General features: G+C 39.7%; 1 protein-coding gene across 2 annotated transcripts in view; it reads right to left on the bottom strand.

Annotated features, from left to right (window-relative positions):
* Positions 1-21,147, bottom strand: part of fbxw7 (F-box and WD repeat domain containing 7) — a 110,259-nt gene extending 89,112 nt beyond the window's left edge. The window contains exons 1-3 of one of the 2 annotated variants that reach the window (XM_047365366.1): positions 21,010-21,142; positions 4,136-4,300; positions 3,318-3,394 (exon numbers count right to left, since the gene is read on the bottom strand). The gene's annotated coding sequence lies outside the window, so the exon portion shown is untranslated. Of the gene's footprint in view, positions 1-3,317; positions 3,395-4,135; positions 4,301-21,009 lie in introns of both variants that reach the window. The other variant, XM_047365365.1, reaches the window with a different exon arrangement.
* Positions 21,148-21,375: the final 228 nt, after the last annotated feature.

Genomic DNA, 21,375 nt, shown 5'->3' with positions numbered 1-21,375 from the left:
AGATAAAACGCTGTCTATTATTACCACATTTCAACAAGGTTCAGATAAAAGACAAACTCGGCACAAAATTACTCGGAGAATATAAATAGACCATCATAAGGGCCCTGCTTAAAAAAAAGGGCTTACTAAAAGGCGCAACTATATAATTCCCCTAAACACGAGAACTAAGCTTAGAAAATCCTAAAGCAAAACTAACCAACACATTTCAGAAGAAAAATAATCATTTAGTTGAGTGATAAACCCACAGTCCTAAAAGCAACTTAAAACTTACACACAAACCATGGCTTGAGTTGAATTCTTAATTTGGGGAAAGTCCATCTACTGCAGTTTGAAAAGATTTTTCTTTACCCTATTATCCACAACAATGTAGATCTAAAGCAGACGCCTTAACCATAAAAGTCCAACAGAACCATTCATCAAAGCTGTTTGACCTTATTATTTCTAATATGTGCAGCAGCAACCGCATGTTTTCTACCGTCCATATTCACCATCAGATCTGTGTAAGGTTCTGTGATGCAGGAAAAACGCTGTGCTGAATTATTTACAGAGAATGAGTGGGTGAGAGGTGTGGGACTGATTAGGGAGTGACACAGAGGACAACTAAATCCCAGTCGCTTTCAGCACTGTGCTTAGAAAGCAGTTTGCAGGACTTTCTCAGAAAACAACAGCAGAGCACTTCTCCCTGCATTAGTGCAACACAGCATTACTCCATGTGTGGAAGAAACAGAAACACTCTTACAAGACTGCAAACCATGGGGAACAGATGCAACTCAGAAAAGGCCAAAAAAAACTATATGAAACCAATAAAATAAGGCTGATTTTATTCTTTAGTTTTAAATTTACGGGTCTATCCTACATCAGTTATTGCACAGTGAGATTACAACAGCTGCTCAAATATTTGCAGAAAAAAAAGCTTTGTGTCCTGTGAAATATGCCCAGCAGCAGAGTAAATACCATCATATTAGAAAGTCATATCTGGAATAAAACTGCAGATAAAAGAAAGGGAAGTAGCAAATAAATAAAGATTAAGTCCCAAACTGTGATTGTGAATTATTAAAACCTTGCATATAATGCCCCCTTCTTCAGACCCCAGCAGCAGAGAGAGCTTTAAGGAGAAGCCAAGGTTAACACTTTGACATCTGAGCACCAGTCCTTACTTTAAAAATGCGGCTGCCGCCCAAGGAAGACAACGCAGGGTGCTATCACGTTACCTTTAATTTACCAATGTGTGCCTGGAATAAATTATTCAGGATTTGCGCCACACGCTTGGGCTTTAAGGAACAGCCCCCCCAAATATTACAGCTCTGAACACACAGACAACAGCCCAGATGCATGCAGTCTCCTAATCAGTCATTTCTAATTAACAGACATTTTCATGCTGATTTCTGCCAAAACAAACTTAAGCTAAATCCTAATAATCAGTACAACTTAGCCTTCTGTTTGTTTGGTTTTTACTTTTTTTTTTTTTTTTACAAATAACCAAATAAAAGCAGGATGCCTGGGACTTAATTCAGCCAGTTTGTTCATAATGTCTCCAATAACTTCCACTTGGTCTCGTCTGTAAGTGTGAAAGGTCTGCATCCTGCCTGGGAAGCTAACAATGAAGCACAGGGTGGGGTCTTCCGTACATACAGAAGAGGAATCATGTTCTTGTCTCCTGTGAGGACTCCCTCTGTGACCCTAAATCTCCATGTGTCCTCCCCCGGCCATTAAACGAAACAGTCTAAGAACCAGATAACCCACTGTTTTTTATTTTTCGTTCAAATCTCTTGCTTTGACCTTAGAAGCAAATCAATGAGGCAAATTTAATTGTATCGCACTCTCTAAAACAAACTCTAGGTACAAGGGGTGTAACGAAAACAAGACGACACACATAATTGGGATCCCAGAAATCAGACAAGGTATTGGAAATATCTTGGGAAAAACTAAAAAGCAAAATCACCATTTCTCGTTTTCCAAAACACAGTAAAGGTTTCACAATTAGTTTCACCGTTTCGCTAATTAGTGCAAAACAATTTAAGACAAATTTTAAAAGCTTGTCTAATTCTAAAGTGATTTTAATAAAAAAAGCTGTAAAATGCATTTTGATGTGTTTTGGATTTTTAAAATCGTTTTATTTATCTCTGTTCAGTCAAGCGATTAATATTTTACATTATTATCTAGAGCTAAACAAAGGTGCATACTCCTTAAACACTGAATTAATCTGCTCTAATCAACAATTTTTTTAAAATAATAGTATCTTATTAATCTGAAGGTGGTCTACATTTATATGATAAAGCAGAAGTATGGGGGTAGAGGTGGATTGATGAATAAATGCGGCTGATAAATCCGACGATATTTGCAGTTTTATAATGTATCATTTCGTCCATTTATAAACAGGCATATTTTTGGGCAGCACAGGACTTTGTTTATAACATACGTGATATTAGGCCCTTGATTTGAAATATTTGTCTATTAAAAACAAAACGTCTCCAGGGAATCAATACATGGATATGACTAACAGGTTTCCAATTGGTCTGTAATTGGTCGTCTCGCCTGTTCAAGCGATGGGAAATCAGGCTATTTTCATGCTTTTAAACAAATAAACTACCATGTTAGCAGATGAACATTATTAAACAAGATATTTCACATTTCAGGCCTTAATTATTTATACTCTTGGCAAATTTAGCAAAAACATCTATTTTAAGAGAATTTTAGGAGAGGCCTCTCTTAGAAAATAATTAAAAAGATGTCAAAAGAGCATCAATTTGAGGGAAAAAAATGATTTCTTTTCTTAACATTCAAACTAAAAAATTGCATGACTGGAAGGCCTCCGTATCATCACCCTAATCTATACCCCTCCATCAGATTTGTGTCAGAACTCTGGCCGCTCAAAAACAGTAATATTACTTTCAGCCAGAAGACTCCCGGCATAAATCTGCCAGGTGTATGAATAAATGTGGGCCCAACAGTAAAATATTTATATATTTATGAGTTAATCGTTTGAAAAGCCATTAGCCTAAAACTTTGCTCCTGCTCTGAAAAAAACAGGCCAAGCCCTTTTTCAACTTTGGCATAAAAGCAGAACTTGCGACGTGAAACGGGCCTGACTCATCTGGAGTCTTTCAGTGAGGTGCTAGGCCAGCACTTGTTGCCAGAACAGCTTCAGAGCCATCTTGGCATTGATTTTACAAGATGAACTCAAGCCAGAGCTCTGCCATCTGACGATGAGCCTTACAACCATACAGCACTTAGGTCTGGTGTTACGTCATAACAACTTCTCCAAGTGAAACCTTCAGGCCCAGAGATGTTCACAGAGCTTAGCAGTTTCAACTCACAGTTCTCTTTTTCTTTCTTTGTTCAGGCCACAATTGCACTTCGCCAATCCAGGTGCTATTGCAGCGGTTAATTGTTTCTGTGGACAAAAACAAGAGACCAATTAGGATATAAATGGGAGGTCCCATTATTGACCTAACAAGCCAAACGAGTGTAGAACTTGAGAAGAAAGCAGGTAAGCCAGAGCAGCAAGATAAGGATGATGGGACTTCAGAGTTCCTTAACCAAACGGCAGAGAAAACACAGTTACTTCTTTTGAATGAAAAAACATGTTCACCGTGTGGAACACCATTCAACACCTGCAAGAGCATGTAGCAGTGAGTCATGATCACAGATGTGTCAGCTCTTCCTCTGCGTCACAGATGGGAAGTGAACAATGGGCAACGGCTGGCAGCCAAGAAACATGCCCATTCTTTTCTACTTCAAAGTCACCCTGATGATAATTTATCTATCCAAACATCTCTGAGAGTTGCATTAATGATGGATATTTTTATCAATGCATAATCATTTTTTGGATCTATTTAAAGGAAACCAGCTGAATGTTGATAAAAACTGTCCTCACAAAGACAGTAAAGAAGCAGAGGCTGCAGATGAAGCTAGCATACCCGATGTTTGGATAAAAAAAAAAAAAAAAAAGGGTACATCCTAAAATTTTATTTAAATAATTTAATTCACAAAGTGAAACTCATAGATCAAATACCCACAGAGATCATATTGCGTGAATTACTGCACCAATGCAGCATGGCCACAAGGTGATCAGGTCTGTGGCTCTGCTGAAGTGTTGCAGAAGATCAAGTTGCTTTAATAGTCTTCAGCTCACCTGTATGGTTGGGTCTGGTGTCTCTCGTCTTCCTTTAAGACAATACCGCATAATTCAACTGGCAAGTTTAGGCCAGGTCAGCTTGCTGACCAATCAAGAACCAGTGATGCCAAGGTCATTAAAGCAGGAATGGGTCCTTATGGTGATGTACGCACGTCCCAAGTCCTGTTAGGAAATGAAATCAGCATCTCAACAAGGCTTGTCAGCAGATGAATCATGAGGTGCTCTAAGAGTTCGTGGTAGACAGCTGCTCTGACTTCAGCCCAACATTGAACCAACCCCACAGGTGAATAGGCCTGCAACTAACAATTATTTTGCAACTTAACCAACCCATTGACTATTTTTTTAATTATTTGATTAGTAATCAGATTGGATTACTAATCCTATCTGATTACATTCAGATGATAGGACATTTCTTACAGAGCTTGAACCAGGTGAAGCTAAAGCTACGCCACTTGAAGGAGTTCTGGATAGAGCATATTTACAGGTTAAAGGTTTTTCCATCTTAAATGCAAAATATATATATTTTTATACAGTGGGTTGTTCTTTCAGCAAGTAGCATGTCTAAGACTCTGTATACTCCAGTTAACAATGATTCGATTACTAAATTAGTTGATTATTTCAATAATCAATTCATCATGATTAATCCGATTGTTTCAGCCCCAGAGGTGAAACGGCTCCTGAAATCATAACCCCCTGTGGACACTTTACATTGGACCTCAAGCAATTAGGAATCTGCGCATGTCCACTACTGCAGATTTTTTCTTCCACTTAATTTTCCATTAATATGCTTGGAAATAGCATCCTGGACAGGCAGCTTCATTAACTATGGCAAGCTAACGTGCAGGTCGCACAGCGCATGCTCGCACCCAGATACTGAGTGTGGAGCGGACCAACCCGGACTCCTTAGTAATCGTCGCTGGTGACTTTAACAAAGGTAATCTGACCCACGAACTCCCCAAATATAGACAGTTTATAAAATGTCCGACCAGAGAGGACAACATTCTGGATCACTGTTACACCACCATCAGAGACGCTTATCACGCCGTCCCACGTGCTGCACTGGGCCAATCCGACCACATCATGGTCCACCTGATTCCTGCATACAGGCAGAAACTAAAGCTCTGCAAACCTGTTGTGAGGACAACAAGGAAGTGGAGCAGTGAGGCTGTGGAGAATCTCTAGGCGTGTTTAGGCTGTACAGACTGGGATGTGTTCAGGACTATTGCCAACAGTCTGGACGAGTACACAGAGGCTGTGACTTCCTACATCAGCTTCTGTGAGGACAGCTGTGTACCATCATGCACCAGGGTGAGTTACAACAACGACAAACCCTGGTTCACAGCCAAACTCAGAAGGTTAAGACTGGATAAGGAAGAGGCCTTCAGGAGTGGGGACAAAGACATATACAGAGAGGCAAAGTACAAGTTTGGCAAGGCAGTGAAAGAGGCCAAACGACTGTACTCTGAGAAGCTCCAAATCCAGTTCTCAGCCAACGACTCTGCGTCTGTCTGGAAAGGGCTCAAGCAAATCACCAACTACAAGCCGAAAGCCCCCCACTCCATCAATGACCGACGCCTCTCCAACGACCTGAACGAGTTCTACTGCCGCTTTGAAAGACAAAGGGACAGTCCTGCAACCATCCCCCACGACGCCCCCCAACAGCTGCAGCCACAATCTACCACCCCCATCTCTCCAACCTCAAGAGGGGCCTTGGCACCTCCAACCCCCACCCTGAAGTTCCCCCCACCAGCCCCCTACCCACGCCGAGGACGGCTCTTTCCATCCAGGAGAGGGACGTAAACAAACTCTTCAGGAGACAGAACCCCCGGAAAGCTGCTGGTCCGGATTCTGTCTCACCAGCCAGCCTGAAGCACTGCGCTGATCAGCTGTCTCCAGTCTTCACAGACATTTTTAACACCTCACTGGAGACATGTCATGTGCCAGCCTGCTTCAAGTCCTCCACCATCGTCCCTGTTCCCAAGAAGCCAAGGACCACAGGGCTTAATGACTTCAGACCCGTCGCCCTGACCTCTGTGGTGATGAAGTCCTTTGAGCGTCTTGTGCTCTCACACCTAAAAGACATCACCGACCCCCTCCTTGACCCCCTGCAGTTTGCCTACAGAGCCAACAGGTCTGTAGATGATGCAGTCAACCTAGCCCTTCACTTCATCCTCCGGCACCTGGACTCCACAGGAACCTATGCCAGGATCCTGTTTGTGGATTTCAGCTCTGCCTTCAACACCATCGTCCCAGTTCTGCTACAGGAGAAGCTCTCCCAGCTGAGTGTGCCCGACTCCACCTGCAGGTGGATCACTGACTTCCTGTCTGACAGGAAGCAGCGCGTGAGGCTGGGGAAGCACGTCTCTGACTCCCTGACCATCAGCACCGGTTCCCCCCAAGGCTGTGTTCTCTCTCCTCTGCTCTTCTCCCTGTACACCAACAGCTGCACCTCCAGTCACCAGTCTGTCAAGCTTCTGAAGTTTGCGGACGACACCACCCTGATCGGACTCATCTCTGATGGTGACAAGTCCGCGTACAGATGGGAGGTGGACCATCTGTTGGACTGGTGCAGCCAGAACAACCTTGAGCTCAACGCTCTAAAGACAGTGGAGATGGTTGTGGACTTCAGGCAGAACCCAGCACCACCTGCCCCCATCACCCTCTGTGACTCCACAATTGACACTGTGGAATCTTTCTGCTTCCTGGAAACCATCATCTCCCAGGATCTCAAGTGGGAGCCAAACATCAGCTCCCTCATCAAGAAAGCCCAGCAGAGGATGTTCTTCCTGCGGCAGCTGAAGAAATTCAACCTGCCAAAGACTATGATGGTGCACTTCTACACAGCCATCATTGAGTCCATCCTCACCTCCTCCATCACCATCTGGTACGCCGCTGCTACAGCCAAGGATAAGGGCAGGCTGCAGCGTGTCATTCGGTCTGCTGAGAAGGTGATTGGCTGCAGTCTACTGTCGCTCCAGGAACTGTACACCTCCAGGACCCTGAAGCGGGCAGGGAAGATTCTGGCTGATCCCTCCCACCCCGGTCACAGACTCTTTGAGACTCTCCCCTCTGGCAGGAGGCTGCGGTCCATCCGGACCAAAACCTCACGCCACAAGAACAGTTTTTTCCCATCTGCCACCAGCCTTGTTAACAAAGCCCGGAAACCACCCTGATTATATTGTAGATATGTTTATACTTTTTAATTTGTATTGTATTGCACTGACTACGCCAAAACAAATTCCTTGTATGTCCAAAAACGTACTTGGCAATAAAGCTTTTCTGATTCTGATTCTGATTGTGATTTATCCTCCTCAAGAAGCGTATCAATGACCATCCTGTTTTTTCCCTTGGTTGCAGGACATAACATAACACGTTCAAATTAAAAATCCATTTTTATTGGTTCAAGTAATGTTTAAATTGTTCGAGAAAATACATTTTTGTGTTCATTAGCTGTAAGGTAAGCTAACAGAAATAAAAGCTTGACACATATCAATCTGTGTGTACTCCATGTTTTACTGTTTAAATTGAATTACTGAAACAAATAGTTTTTATTATATCCTAACTTATTATAATTTACCTGTAACATACAATCAATTCAGAAAAATAACAGAATGAGTCTCCAGCTGTTTGAAATTCAATAACTGTAAGACAGTAAAGGGTAAGGATTACTAAATACTGGTTTCAGATGTGACGGCAGGACTTAATTCTCACCACTGCATGCTTAGTAATTCCTATTATTTCCGATCCGTTTCATGTGTTGGTTGCTGTAGCGTTGAATGAGTTTTTAAGTGACACGTCTGCCGACAAGTCCAGAAACAGAGTTTCTGCTGTTTTCAATTATGCGACCATAATGCTCCTGAATTCAACTTTGCGAAACAAGACAAGCCCAGTTTCAGAACGATGAAGATGATGAGCTCATAAAAGGCAGAGCTACAACCTCTTACAACTCTTAGTTGTCGCAGCATGAAGCATTCATTAGGGCTGAGTGTTAAAGCAAGCACAGAAGTTACAAATATGTCAAACATGATCAGAGATTTTTAGGAACTTTGAATTAGTAATCCGTTTGGTTATTGCCAGGGGATAATAACACGACAGAACACAGAGATTTATTTGTTTTAGTATCGTGGCACCAAGATGGACGAGCATCCAAGTTCATCCTGACACCATGCATATGGAGGAGGTTCATCAAAGGAGATAAAAAAAAATCTGCAAAGCTCACTGTTGATAAGAGAAAGAGCAGCAAACAGTGGCATCTTAAAATTCACCAAGTCTCTATAAGAACCACCAGTGACTGAATTCAACAAGCCCGGAGTCCTACCCAGAACAAATGTGAATAGGTTGACTTTAACTGGAGCCATGTGCTTAGGTCAGACAAGAGCAAAACTGAGCTTTGCAAAACACTCCGGGTGAGTTTGGTTAAATATGGTGGAGAATCTGTGGTGCTGTGGGCCTCCTGCTCTTCCAGTGTCACTGGGAACCTTGTTGGAGTGCATGACATTGAAATGCAAGGACATTTTAAACCATGATGTGGTAGACTCTAAAAATGGGCTCTTTCATCAGGAGTGATCCAGGACATGTGGACACCATAGATATCGTTTCTTAAATACAAATCAAGTCTATCTCAGGCCCTAGATTTAAGTCCTACTGAAAAACCGTGTGGTGAGCTGAAGTGAACAGAGCGTAAGAGAGGACCTGCGACTCCGGAAGATCTAAATAGAATCTGCCAACAGGACCTGTTAAAGATCTCTCTCAGTATTTATTCCAGGCCTGTGAAATACTTGAAGAGAAGACAAGGTGAAGACTACAGGCAAGAACAAGTAAACGTTACCAGCCGGGATGCCAATAAATGAGTCGCCAAGTTTGTTCAAAACAAATGTTAAAGGCCACCACTAAATAAATGCACTCAAAATAACATTTGTAGTGTGGGAATATGCTCCGAATGAAAGAATATCTTTTTAACACATAATTAACAGGGGGTGCCACTAACTGAGCCTGACCTTGTACCTAAAATGAGCCCATGTGAGATTAAAGAGGTGTAATCCTCAGCTATGGTTTACGGTGAGCAGCAACATTTAAAAGTCGGAAGTTGTGCCAAGGTTTGAGTAAAAATACACAAAACGTTTTCAAAAGCGATTCTAAATTGAGCATACTTTATACAGATGCATCTGGGTGTCATTAAACAGCATGTACTCAGACAAACATTCAGCACTTTAACGTTGTGTTAGAATATTTTTATTGTTTTTCATAACATAAATGGCATTCAATAAAAAAGGCAAAAGTAAAGTAAAACAATGAGCATAGCTCTGAGTTATAGAAAGTTGACCCCTGTGAATCACTTGTGGAAATATAATTGCAGAAATATTCTTTGGAAGAGCCTTCCCATTCAGGCGAAGGTTTACACAATCTTTGGTTTTAGGACGATAAAAACAAAAGGAGGGATGGACGCTTAAATCCAGAAAGCATAGTAAACTGTTAGCATGCAACCCAGACGGTAGTGATGTGATTGTTCTATACTGAGGTTAATCATGGCGACAAGTTCTGATACAACCTCACTGAACCCAGACAGGAGGCGTGACACATTCTGACGTTCCTGATTATTTTCCTTAAATTATTTGCTTATTGCAAAAGGTTTGCTCAGGAAATGTCTTCGCTGAATCATAATTACAAATGATGCATTAATAAAAATCACATGGAGGCATTACACAACTTTTAAGATGCACTTTAAAGCAAAAGTACAGAATCTGCAACTATGCGGTCTGGTAACTTGATCAAGCAAAACAATAAAGCTTCACAGCTGCTTTACTAGTTTAGGGTTAGGCTGTTGTCTAAACAACGTGAGTGAATTATGATCAGGCCAGTTGAACTTGACACCCCTACGCACACTCCAACCATCAAATAGCGAAGGCAAGGCCAGAAAAAGACAATAAACTCCTCAAATTCTCCCAAAGTGGTCCAAGAATGATGAATGGCTTATTAAAAAGTGCTAATCCAGAATAATTTCTCTTAAGGGAAAGGCAATACAAGCCTCTGGTTATTTGATCATTCTCATCATTTCTCTCTTTTTAAAGATTTTCTGTCCCTAGTCGCCTTCAGTCACAGTAATCAGACAGGAAATGGGCAATGAGAGAAGGGTCCCAAAGTCGGGAATGGAGCTCCGGACGGTTGCGTCAAGAACTAAGAGTCTCCTGCTCTGCTGCTACAATAGGAACGTCCAGCCACCACAGCATGTTCAATTTTATTCATGCCACATTTGAAAAACTAGGGCAGGGTTTTCATTTTATACACCGAATTTCACATTCCACAACAAAATGAGAAAACATTGCATGTTTTATCAAGAATTAAGAAAACATTCATATTTAATGGGAATTCACATGATTCGATTACTAAATTAGTTGATTATTTCAATAATCAATTCATCATGATTAATCCGATTGTTTCAGCCCCAGAGGTGAAACGGCTCCTGAAATCATAACCCCCTGTGGACACTTTACATTGGACCTCAAGCAATTAGGAATCTGCGCATTTTTTGCAGTAAATTGATAGTAATTTCCACTACAAGTGGCATATTGTTTGACCTAAACATAAACAAGGAGGCTGCAATGAAAAGGCTATTAATCAAATATTCACAGATATACTGCAATATTCTAAAAAAAACTACAACTCCTGTACAAGCAGTCATAATGCCCAGCACTAAATTTCAAAATCAAATCCAGAGACTGTAAGCCTGAAGCTTAGCAGAACATTTAAAACTAGGGATGCACCAAGATTTAAATTTGCACTGATATTGGTATTTATTACTAATATTGTTGTTATGACCAATAACCAATATTTGCAGATATATATTATATACATTTCCTACCCTTTCAACGCTGTGAAAAACAATCACACCATGGACTTACTGATTACTTTTCTGCTTCAGTTAAACTACCCACAGTCCTCTGCATCACATGACCAAACAAACACCACACGGACCACCATAGAGGCCGGTGATATCAGCATTAAGAAGAATCATAGCATGGCTATCTCTTCAGAGATATTGCAATAACTTAATTATTAAATGTGAGATGGTGCCACAGTGACAGTCATAAAAGGTACATTTTACTCTAAAACAAACTTACAGACCTTATAAATTATAAAGTCATATCATTATGGCACATATTGAGGCCTACTAATAAAATGAGGAGTGTATTGGTTGAGGTAAGACTCCATGAAAATATGCCTGTGGTAAAAGGCAGACCCCTCACACAATGCACTGATACCAGTGGCAAACTTTAGATTTAGCAATTGTCAGGAAATATACAACAATGACCAGTTGAGTTATTAAATGTTAGTGTTGCAGGCATGGGCCGGTACCAGTATTAAAATATACCCAGGTTTTTAAAACATCTCAAGTTTTCTGTTATAATTGTTGCTACTGTTTAATCAAGTTTGCTCAAGTCCTTCAGACAAGATGACAGAGAGACAGGAGTTTAATGAACCTTATCAATTTGTTGTTGTGCACTGCCAGTCAGTTGGCTGAAAACAGCTACAAGATACATTTGGCTGTTTATTAGATTTCCAGTTGCAATAACCTCAAACACGTATGACATGGGAAAGTAAAGGTGCTCCACCCATCACTCTTCTCAGGGTAGTGTAGTTCTGAATTTACAGTTAGCACGTTATGAGGAACAGGTCTGTTAACAGCCAAATGCTAGCCCGAATGTTTAACCAGCTAATTTAAGCTTGTTCTACTCCCAGTGGTACTCTACAGAGCAGAATGATAAGGATATAATATTTGGGACAATAAGCACATTTACCTAAAAACTACTGATAAGTTTCATGGGTGTTTGTTCCATAGTAGTATATGTATTAAAATCAAAATAAATGTTAATACATGTTAATAACATTATTAAAACTGTTATAATTGTTTTGATATTTAAAATAAGAAGTATTTTGGAAATGTCATAGGTTTTTGTTTAAAATGTTTTTCTTTAATGTGAAATTGTGTTTATTTTTCCTCAGGTTCATCATACTATGAGAATCCATGCCCAGTGTTTACCCATTTGTGCTAAAACTTATTGGCATTTTGATTGTTTGCATTCACTTGTAATATTTTCTACTGGTTTAATCCTCCTCAGTAACAGAAGGGCGATGCTTTATCAGCATAATGGAAGTAAGAATACAGGAGGTGCTAAGACGGCAAACTGAAACTAACGATAAGGGGAAAAAAGATTTAACCCATCTTGTTGATAAGAGAGGGTTAAACCTATCAGTCAATGGACAGGGAAGTACTGCACAGCCTCCAATTTATCCAGAGATAAAGATAGAAAAACAACTGAGGTCTCCCTATAGCATGTTCATTAGTACTGCAAATACAGAGGAATAAAAGATCTGAGTGGCACTCACTATATGTGATTATAATCTAGGGTTAATTTTCCTCAGGGTTGTTGGGGATGTTCATGATTTCTGATGGTGAAAATAGCAAAAAGGGAAAGATCTTGAAGCCGGAATGGTTTGCAGACGACAGGGACAGAACACAACTGCATGGTGGGTAAAATCAGGGAGTGTTTACCTGCTCTGTCTGTTCACTGAAACTCTCCCTCAAGGATTATCCTCTTTAATAGACTTAAAGGCACTTTAATTGGCTGCCAGCTGCCTGCAGAGAGCCAGGCGGGTCAAGTCTGAGGATATCCTACCACGACAACCCAACACGTTCTCTGCATTGCACGACACCAACATAAATAATTCAACATTTCAGCTCCTCTTATTTCCCCTATCCGCGTGTAAATAAATGGCCAGTATTAAGTTTATTAAAAAAACTCAAACATCTGAAATACACAGAAATTTAAGAGGCTCAAATTGAAATGGACATTTAGTTTTTCCATTATTTTGGTTACTAGCGGAGCGCTTTCTCAAGCTGCTTCACATGATGAAAAGGTTTTCTGATTAAATGTGTCAACATGTGATGAAATCATACATGATGTATTTTAAATCTGAGCCGACTCACTGCGTGCCTGCTTGAATTTAGATAAACGGTAAATAATTCATCCACGCAGAGGGAAATTTGGGCCAGAGAACTAATCTACATAACTTTGAATTGCACATTTTAAGTCTGTTTCTGTGTCACAGAGATGGTGTAGAGGAATAACACCGAGGAAAATGTACTGAAACCTCCAATAGCCAGTTCAGTTTCAGACTTTTTTTTTACTCAATGTATCTATAAATGCAGAAAGTGGGTGTGTTTAAAGTAACTGGGTGCACATATGTTAGTAAAATTATTAGGTATTTTTAACATTTCTATGCCTTTCATAAGGTTAATAGTGACAGTAAACATAGAAGATAGAAAATGCATCTGCAGAGATTTCTGGCACCTTTCCTGAAGAAAGAATTCAAAAATTAAAAATAATTTCTGTACTTTTAAATTTATTAACATGTAGTTTCGGCATTTTCTACTCCCGCCTCTCGAGGCTCTATGAATCTATTTTATTATATTCTTTCTGTTATTTTTCCAGGTTATTATCTCTCTATATTCCATTTTTTAACAAGTAAATATATTTTGCTACCTGAAAAGAATCTAATCGTATGATAATTACACATTTTAAGAGAAGAAGAAAATCATCCGATTTTTATGGGAATAATTTAACAATGATTCTTATATTTAGGATCCCTAAAATATACTTCTCAGTTATTGTTCGGTATTTTTTTTAACACATTCATTTCATGTAAAGGTGAAGTTAACAGTCCATTTTGCAAAATAAAAAACAATATTTATTCAGCATTGTGCATGTTTTTCACCCAATTTACTATAACACCAAGAATGATGTTCAGCATGCAGCCTATTTAGTCTCTTAAGGGGTTATGGGCAACCTTCCCTGCTCCACTGCTTTGTTAATTGGATTTTCAAAAGCTGCCATGATTTTCCAAAACACCTAATCTAAAATAAAATGCATGAGATAGCACATACTGCTAGAAAGAGTCTTGAGTAAAGGTTCATCTCGCTTCTGAGAAGGAGCCTATCTGGGGAGCGGCTTGTGGCAGGCTAGCTCCAGAGCCAATGAACGCATGGCTCAGGCTGATGCTAGCTCATATCATCTCTGTTTTTATATGCCTTGTTGATATGCTTGCTTTGTGGTTCTAGTTAACCGATAAACCTTCCGGGGAGAGTTGTTCTCCTGCTTTATAAACCAAGAGCTTTGCATTGAACGCCGTAATTGTTAAAGCAGTGAGGTGCGCCATGATCTCCCACACAGGTACCTGTTTGAGGGAGAGATGGGGTCATATCCATTAGTGTCAGCATAAACTACAATTTAGGTTGAACAAAAAAACCCTGATTCATTAGGTTTAATTAACCAATCCTACAGTATTCCATGATTCCTGGGTTAGGGTTCCATTAGAGCTTTCCGCATTTCGGAAATTATATCAGCTGCTGAAGTGAAAGGGGCACGGCGCTGGTGGTGTAGGGGTTAAGCGTGCGACCATGTGCAGAGGCATTGTGCAGAAGTTCAAGTCCCGGACCTGGTGACCTTTGGCGAATGTTTCCTCCTCTCTCTGTCTGCCCGTCTTTCCTGTCTACCTACTATCGAAAAATGAAAAATAAAGGACTCTAGTGCCACAAAACAAATATTAAAAAAACACCAAAAAGAAGTTATAGTCTTTTATTATCATTTTTATCGTTATCACAACAGTACCATAAAATATCGTGATGAAATTTTACGTCGATATCGCCCACTCCGAAACAGGAGCAGCATCCTTAACGTCACCGAGGAGACGGGTAAAAAACACACTCACAATGCTACGCTAAACCAGTTATTACTGCTGAAATATTGAAATAATTCCTCCTTATATCTGAGGAACACGGTCGTATTAATCTATTTGGTTTGCTGTGATTTCTTTTATAAAACACGTTAAAAAGAGAAACTGACATCTAGGGTTCATAGAAGATTATAAATAATAATTTAATTAAACCATTTTTTGTTCGTTTTTCTAAAAAAAAAAAAACTCTTACATCTTACACATTCATCCTCTACAAATAGAAAAAAGGATCAAAAGAATTTCATAGGTCCACATTAATAAATAAAATAGTGATTTTTAGTTTTAAAATAGTGACTTAGTTTTAAGTAAATATTCAGCAGTTCCTGTCAGAGCAACCGATTGCACTTCATTTTGGGCCATTTTTGTGGTAAAACGAGGATGAGGAACAGAGGAGGAGCGAGCGTAACAAACACCTCTGTTCGTTCCTTCATAATGAAAAACACCACTTTTAACCCCCAACAGCAAGATCTGCTGAAATTATTTTGTACGACTGCATTTCTTGACTTGCTTCGTCCCAAACTGTCCACTTCCTCTCATCTCTGCTCCGTCGCCCGATGTTAACAACCCGGCCCACATCAAAGCCTGGGAGATTCCTCTCTGTTTGCAAGAAAATCTGTACGATGCCTGCAGAGCACTGAATTATTAACAACGTTCCTCTGCCTCACTGATACAAAGCAGAGGGTCATTCACAACTCCACAACAGACCTACACCCAGCTGCTTCACCCTCCAGGTTATTTTAAACTATTAAGGAGACACACGATAGAGAAGAACCCACTGATCAAGAAGGGATTTATAGGAAGAACTATTTCTAATAACTTAACAATCAAGCAACCTGGTTCAAATTAACTTGATACCAAGCGCAAAACCTGGTAACAATAACAACAAATGTATAATTGTATTACCTACAACTTAGTTCAATATTCGGTTCAGTGGTGTTTATATTTACTGTAGCAAGTAATTAACCAAGAAGCTTGATCCCAAGCCAGTGGGGACAAAAGCTTTAGGGATAATGTAACTTTAAGAGTGTGAACTAATTGTAGCCTGACCATTTAGTGATGCTGAACTGTCCTAAATGTTGTCTTTTGTTCCCTCAAAGTTACACTCTCTAAGGGAATTTCTGGAGACGGGAGATCCCTGCCGGACCTGCTGAAAGAAAAGCCCTTTGATTTCATTTTTCCTTGATCTCACTCTGTACTACCGCTGCTCGCATACAGTACTTCTGCCAAGCCAGTTAAATCCCAACACAGTTTCTCACTTTAAAGGTTATCAGAGCAGTTTAATTTGCCTCTGCAGTTCCCTGTTAAATTACACCAAACAGACATGACACTACTTTACTTCTGCTGTCTGGGACTAGTTTCCAGCACACGTTCTGTTACATTTTAGACTTCCCTGCTTTGAGTTTCTTCACCAGATGTAAACTTGACACAAATGTAAACTCCAAACTTTCCAGTAAAGCTTCTGAGTCCGAAGGAAATTACATCAGGATGAAGTCATAAAACATCCCGTGAACCAGAAAACAAATATTTCCTTTATTTCATTTCATTTTGAAACTGCTGATACTGCATGTGGTGTCTGCCTCTTAGTTATTACTGAGCAACAAACATCTCAAAGCATTTACTGCTAAACCTGGAGATTTTCACCATGTTTCTCTGTTTGAAGTACCTTGTACCTGCAGCTACAATAACAATGGTCCAAAATATTGAATTTAAAATAATCTCTTTTTTTATTATCTACATTCAAAACAACTAATAACAGAAATCTGACATCTGTGCCAGCCAATCAGCTGTTGCATTTTGAGATCAACTGCATTGGATTACCAACAGTTTCCCAATTTGCCAATTCCACTTCGCCAGAGCACGATGAGTTCAAACTTTGCACAATAACAATATTTGGTCAATGGATAGACTCTCAAACTCAATGCAAACAACTGATATACATCATAACGACAGAGATGGTGAAGCTCAGCGGTGGGAACATCATGACGATAAAAAGAGAAGAGGAAAAATAATGCAGCTTAATAGCAACAGATTTCGTCATTACTATATACATCAATACTACCACATCGGCATGTTTTCTTAATGTTCTGCAGCCTTATTAGATGCAATCTTAACTGGGGACATACACACTCAAAATAAACAAAAACATGTATAATTCATATACACAAACACAAGAAGTTAACAGAAGAAAAACAAGAAAGCTAGAATGTTCTGGCACTGCAGAGTCCCAGGACCTGATTAACGGCACTACAGACTTGCAGAACAATAACTGAACTTGAGACCCATCAAAGGTATAAAGGGACATTTTTTTCCAGGCCTTTCACATCCCAAAGAGCAGTGGTTCTCAGTTCCTTTAACAACCCCAGCAGGATTCCAGTCTAAAACATAAGACAAATGCAATCAATATAAAGAACAAATTGGCAAGAAATAGAAATCTGAACAAAAGACAGCAGCTCTGATGAGAATTATGGATGGAAATGAGAGGAAAGAGTAGTCCACAATGCAACTTTTAAAATCACAAATCTCAATTGGATTTTATGTGATAAACCAACACAGAGTGGTGCATAATAGCACAGTGGAAGGAAAATGATACATTATTTTCAATATATTCTTATATATCCTTTACTCTGATACGTCTAAATAAAACCCAGAGCCACCAACTGTCTACAGAACTCAGTCCAGGTGTGTTATTTAATCCCACAATAAATACAATTGAATTAGGCCTGTTAGAGGACTAGTTAGCAAACGGGGAGAAGAGCTTTAAACAGAGCAGTGGTGAAGAGCACTGGAGGAGCTGCAGAGATCCACAGTTCATGTGGAAAAATCTGTTGATAGGACAGCAACTAATCCTACACTCCACAAACCTGACCTTTATGGAAGACCAGATTGAAAAAAGCTGAAAGAAACCCAGTAGAAATCCTGCTCCATGTAGGGGACACAGCAAGCATAGAAGAAGCCGCTCTGGTCACTTTTAGGTCTTTTTTATATGTATGTCAGAAAACCAACATTGCACATGACTGAGTACAAAAACAGAGCAAAGCTGGTATAATAAAACCATGTGTCGATTTCCCTGCTTCACAATCACCCCTTGTTGATTATCGCATAAATTCCCAATTACATACATTGATGTTTCTGATGATAACATGGCTACATGTGAAAAGGCCCAAGGAGTTTGACTACTTTGCAAGACAGCAAAACAGAATAAATAGTGGAATAAACCTATCAATGATGGCATTATATAGCTGAAGTAGGAACAGATCTTCACAAACTGTTCTCTAGTCATTTTAGCTGTAAAGATCTGAGTTAGAAAGATCTGGTTCTTCAGACTATATGTCACTTGAGCACCACAAGCTAACTACATGATTTGACAATACATGCTTCAAACGACAGCAAATCTCACTGTCCACATGAGAAAGGGGTTAGGAAAGCCCTGGAGTCCGTAGCGCAGCAAAAGTCAGGAGTGTGGGAATGTAAGGCTTTGTGCAAACAAACTCTTGAGATACCGCTCCGGTCTCACTTCTCAAGGTCTCGCAACAGCTATCAGCCAGGAAATCTTATTTCATCATCCCGATGCCCATGTGAACTGAAAATATGCCGTTCCTTTCCTGACACCATTGTCCTATCTTTTCACTTGCACTGTTTAATCATCACCAAACCACACTGAAGCAAACATAAAGATGATGAGGAAAACATTTCACATTTCGACTGAAAAGTTCTGTAACTCCTGGTGGTTAAAGTACTTTCACAAGAATACATCAAAGGTGTTCTGATGGTGAGTGACTCTTGTGGAGAAAAGCATTACAATATTGCTGCCAACAGCAGCTTCTTCTAACAACATTTCAAAACAATCAGTAACACGAGAGCACCAAATCCAAATGTTTTTTACCTTCCCACTCTATGTATGTCACAGCCTTTAAAAAACAACTGTATTGGATTTAGAAGAAAACAAACATAAAATCTGTACCCATCGATCCTCTATCACTAAGAAGATTCGTTGTGAAACATTCATCACAGCAGGATAGAAGACAATTAGTGCACCGTGATCAAACCGAGTGATTAATGAGGGTGTTTGTGTCACGAGACAAAGAACGATGAAAATATTACAACTACCCACACGTATTGGCTCAGGCTAATAACGTTTATTGAATTTGTTAGTTTTTTTCAGTATTAACCCGGACGATCAAGGAAAAATTGGCTGATTCCCACCTCCTGACAATAGATTAATGTGTCCTTAGTACTAATTGTCTGAACTTCAGACATTTCTCCAACACAGTTGTCTCTATGGAAAAATTGTGTCATAGACAACAATCAAAGTACTTTGAAGTTACAGTTCAGAGCAAGCTAAATAGCATAATCACATCTTGGTGAACAAAAAAGATGGATTGCAATTTTTGAAAACAAAGATGTACAATCCGACAGAAAACAAAAGCTACATCTTCGTTTACAGCTCCATCACTTTAGGGTTTGGAGTGTTACGGCTTTCATTTTATGTGCTGAGAGTCAGAAACAAAGTATGCATGGGGTTAGAAACTTTCCAATTTACCCGAACATCAGTTAAAAAAAAATTACATTCATCCAGCATGAATGACAGCGAACGATACTCTTAATGCACTGAATGTGTTGTTTTTCTACAGTCCCACATTAACAGCCTATCATTCACATAACACAAAACATGGCCATGGTTCTACTTTCACATGAATATTGAAGCAGTTTGTTACACACCGTCTGTCACAAGGACAATATTTCCCTGTTCATTTGGCTCCATCTTTAAAAATAAAAACACCAAAAACTGCAGTTCTAAAATAGCACTTGGCTCCAACAAGGTAATCTCTAAATAGCAAACAATGCCGGTTTACTGTTTTAATGATGTTTACCATCACTGTTTTTATGTTAAAAATAAATCATATTCTACAGTAAAGACCATGATCAATTGGCTGAAAAAAAGGCTTATTACAAGACAATCAGTCGATGGCAATATAAACAAATTATTGGAAATAAAGAAACTTCCTGTGTCTTAACTTTTCCATAGGTTTTAGTGTAAAGTAAAACTGAGTGTAAACTGAGAGACATAAAATAACCATTCAGCCTAATTTCTAACCAACACAAATATTCTCAGTATCACCTGAATTCAGTGCTCTTTCAGAAAAAATAGTTTATTTTAGAAAATTTGCTGACATGCCTTTATTCAGAAAGTGCCACTTAGTTTCTTATTGCACATACACATAGATTTAGCAAATAATTTGGCAACTGATCACATCTGCCTGACCTGAAAGACAGAAATGAATTAAATATGCAGGTTTTAAAAACATAATCTCAAGTTCCCAAGCTGTATTGCTTTCGTCCTGGAAAAGCCTTTAAGGATGAGCATCAGATGCTCTGAAATAAAAAAAAAAACAACCTCTGGAACATGCCTATAACATCATATGTAAATATTAAATTCTTACTGACCATTTCATTACCTTTTCCATAGATGTTTGCCACTTAAAAGTAAAGCTACACATTAAGTGGTGTACCAAACGGATCTAAAATTGGCCAGTTAAACACTTTATAACGTTATTATTTGTGACACCTACAAGTAGGCATCAGTGGAAGCTGTAGTTTAGTTATTGGTTCGCGTTATACTGCAAGGTATTGTGAACCATCCTTGGCTCTCCAAGTTAACCACATGCTGCTCCTCTGCTCAGTGCTTCTACTTTCTCACCCTTTTTCACAGGGTTTAAAACGTATTTTGCCAGCATAAAATAGTTCGATTAACGCGTTTTGACAAATAAATAAATTAAGTTGTATAAAGATTAGCTGAACTCCACAGATATCCAGTTCATGCGCTCTGTGATTAACTCCCCGAATTTAGCATGCCTGGGATTTTGGTTGCGGTTTGTTTAGGGAAACTCAACTACGACCAAGAGAATTTAACCAAAACCGGACTTTTATGTTCTTTCACAACGCTTTAACGCCAACTTTAAAAAAACTGCGTTCAGTTATCAATGCTAACAGATAGCAACCGAGCTAATGCTAGTTGATGCTAGGCCCCTCGCTTCACTGCTGAACGGATCAGTTGTGATCTTGCACTGAACTGTATTTACCTTGGAGGTGTGAAGAAGAAAACAGAAGCCTCCGCTAATTGCGTCTGACAGCGTAAATCCAAGGCGAGGTATCCATGGAAGCTCGACGCCGGAAACCAAAGCTTGATCCCCCACCAAACAGCAGCAGCAGCGGCAGTCAGCTTGCACCTGACTATCCGAGGCTAACACGTTAGCACGACCGGCTAGATGAGCCAAGTTCGTGCAAAACACCGCTAACGTTAGCTGCTCGGATATACTAAGTGGTCTGCTCGAACCCTTGGCTCGGTTCTTGAAGAGTTCAGCTTATGGTGGCCTCGGATAGTTACAAGGAGGGAAAGCACACCAGCTGAAACCAAACTACGTGTAAGTTGTGGGTGTTTTTTAGCC

The sequence above is a fragment of the Girardinichthys multiradiatus genome, chromosome 5, assembly GCF_021462225.1.
Source record: "Girardinichthys multiradiatus isolate DD_20200921_A chromosome 5, DD_fGirMul_XY1, whole genome shotgun sequence".
NCBI lineage: Eukaryota > Metazoa > Chordata > Actinopteri > Cyprinodontiformes > Goodeidae > Girardinichthys > Girardinichthys multiradiatus.
This window is presented reverse-complemented; position numbering and strand designations above follow the sequence as displayed.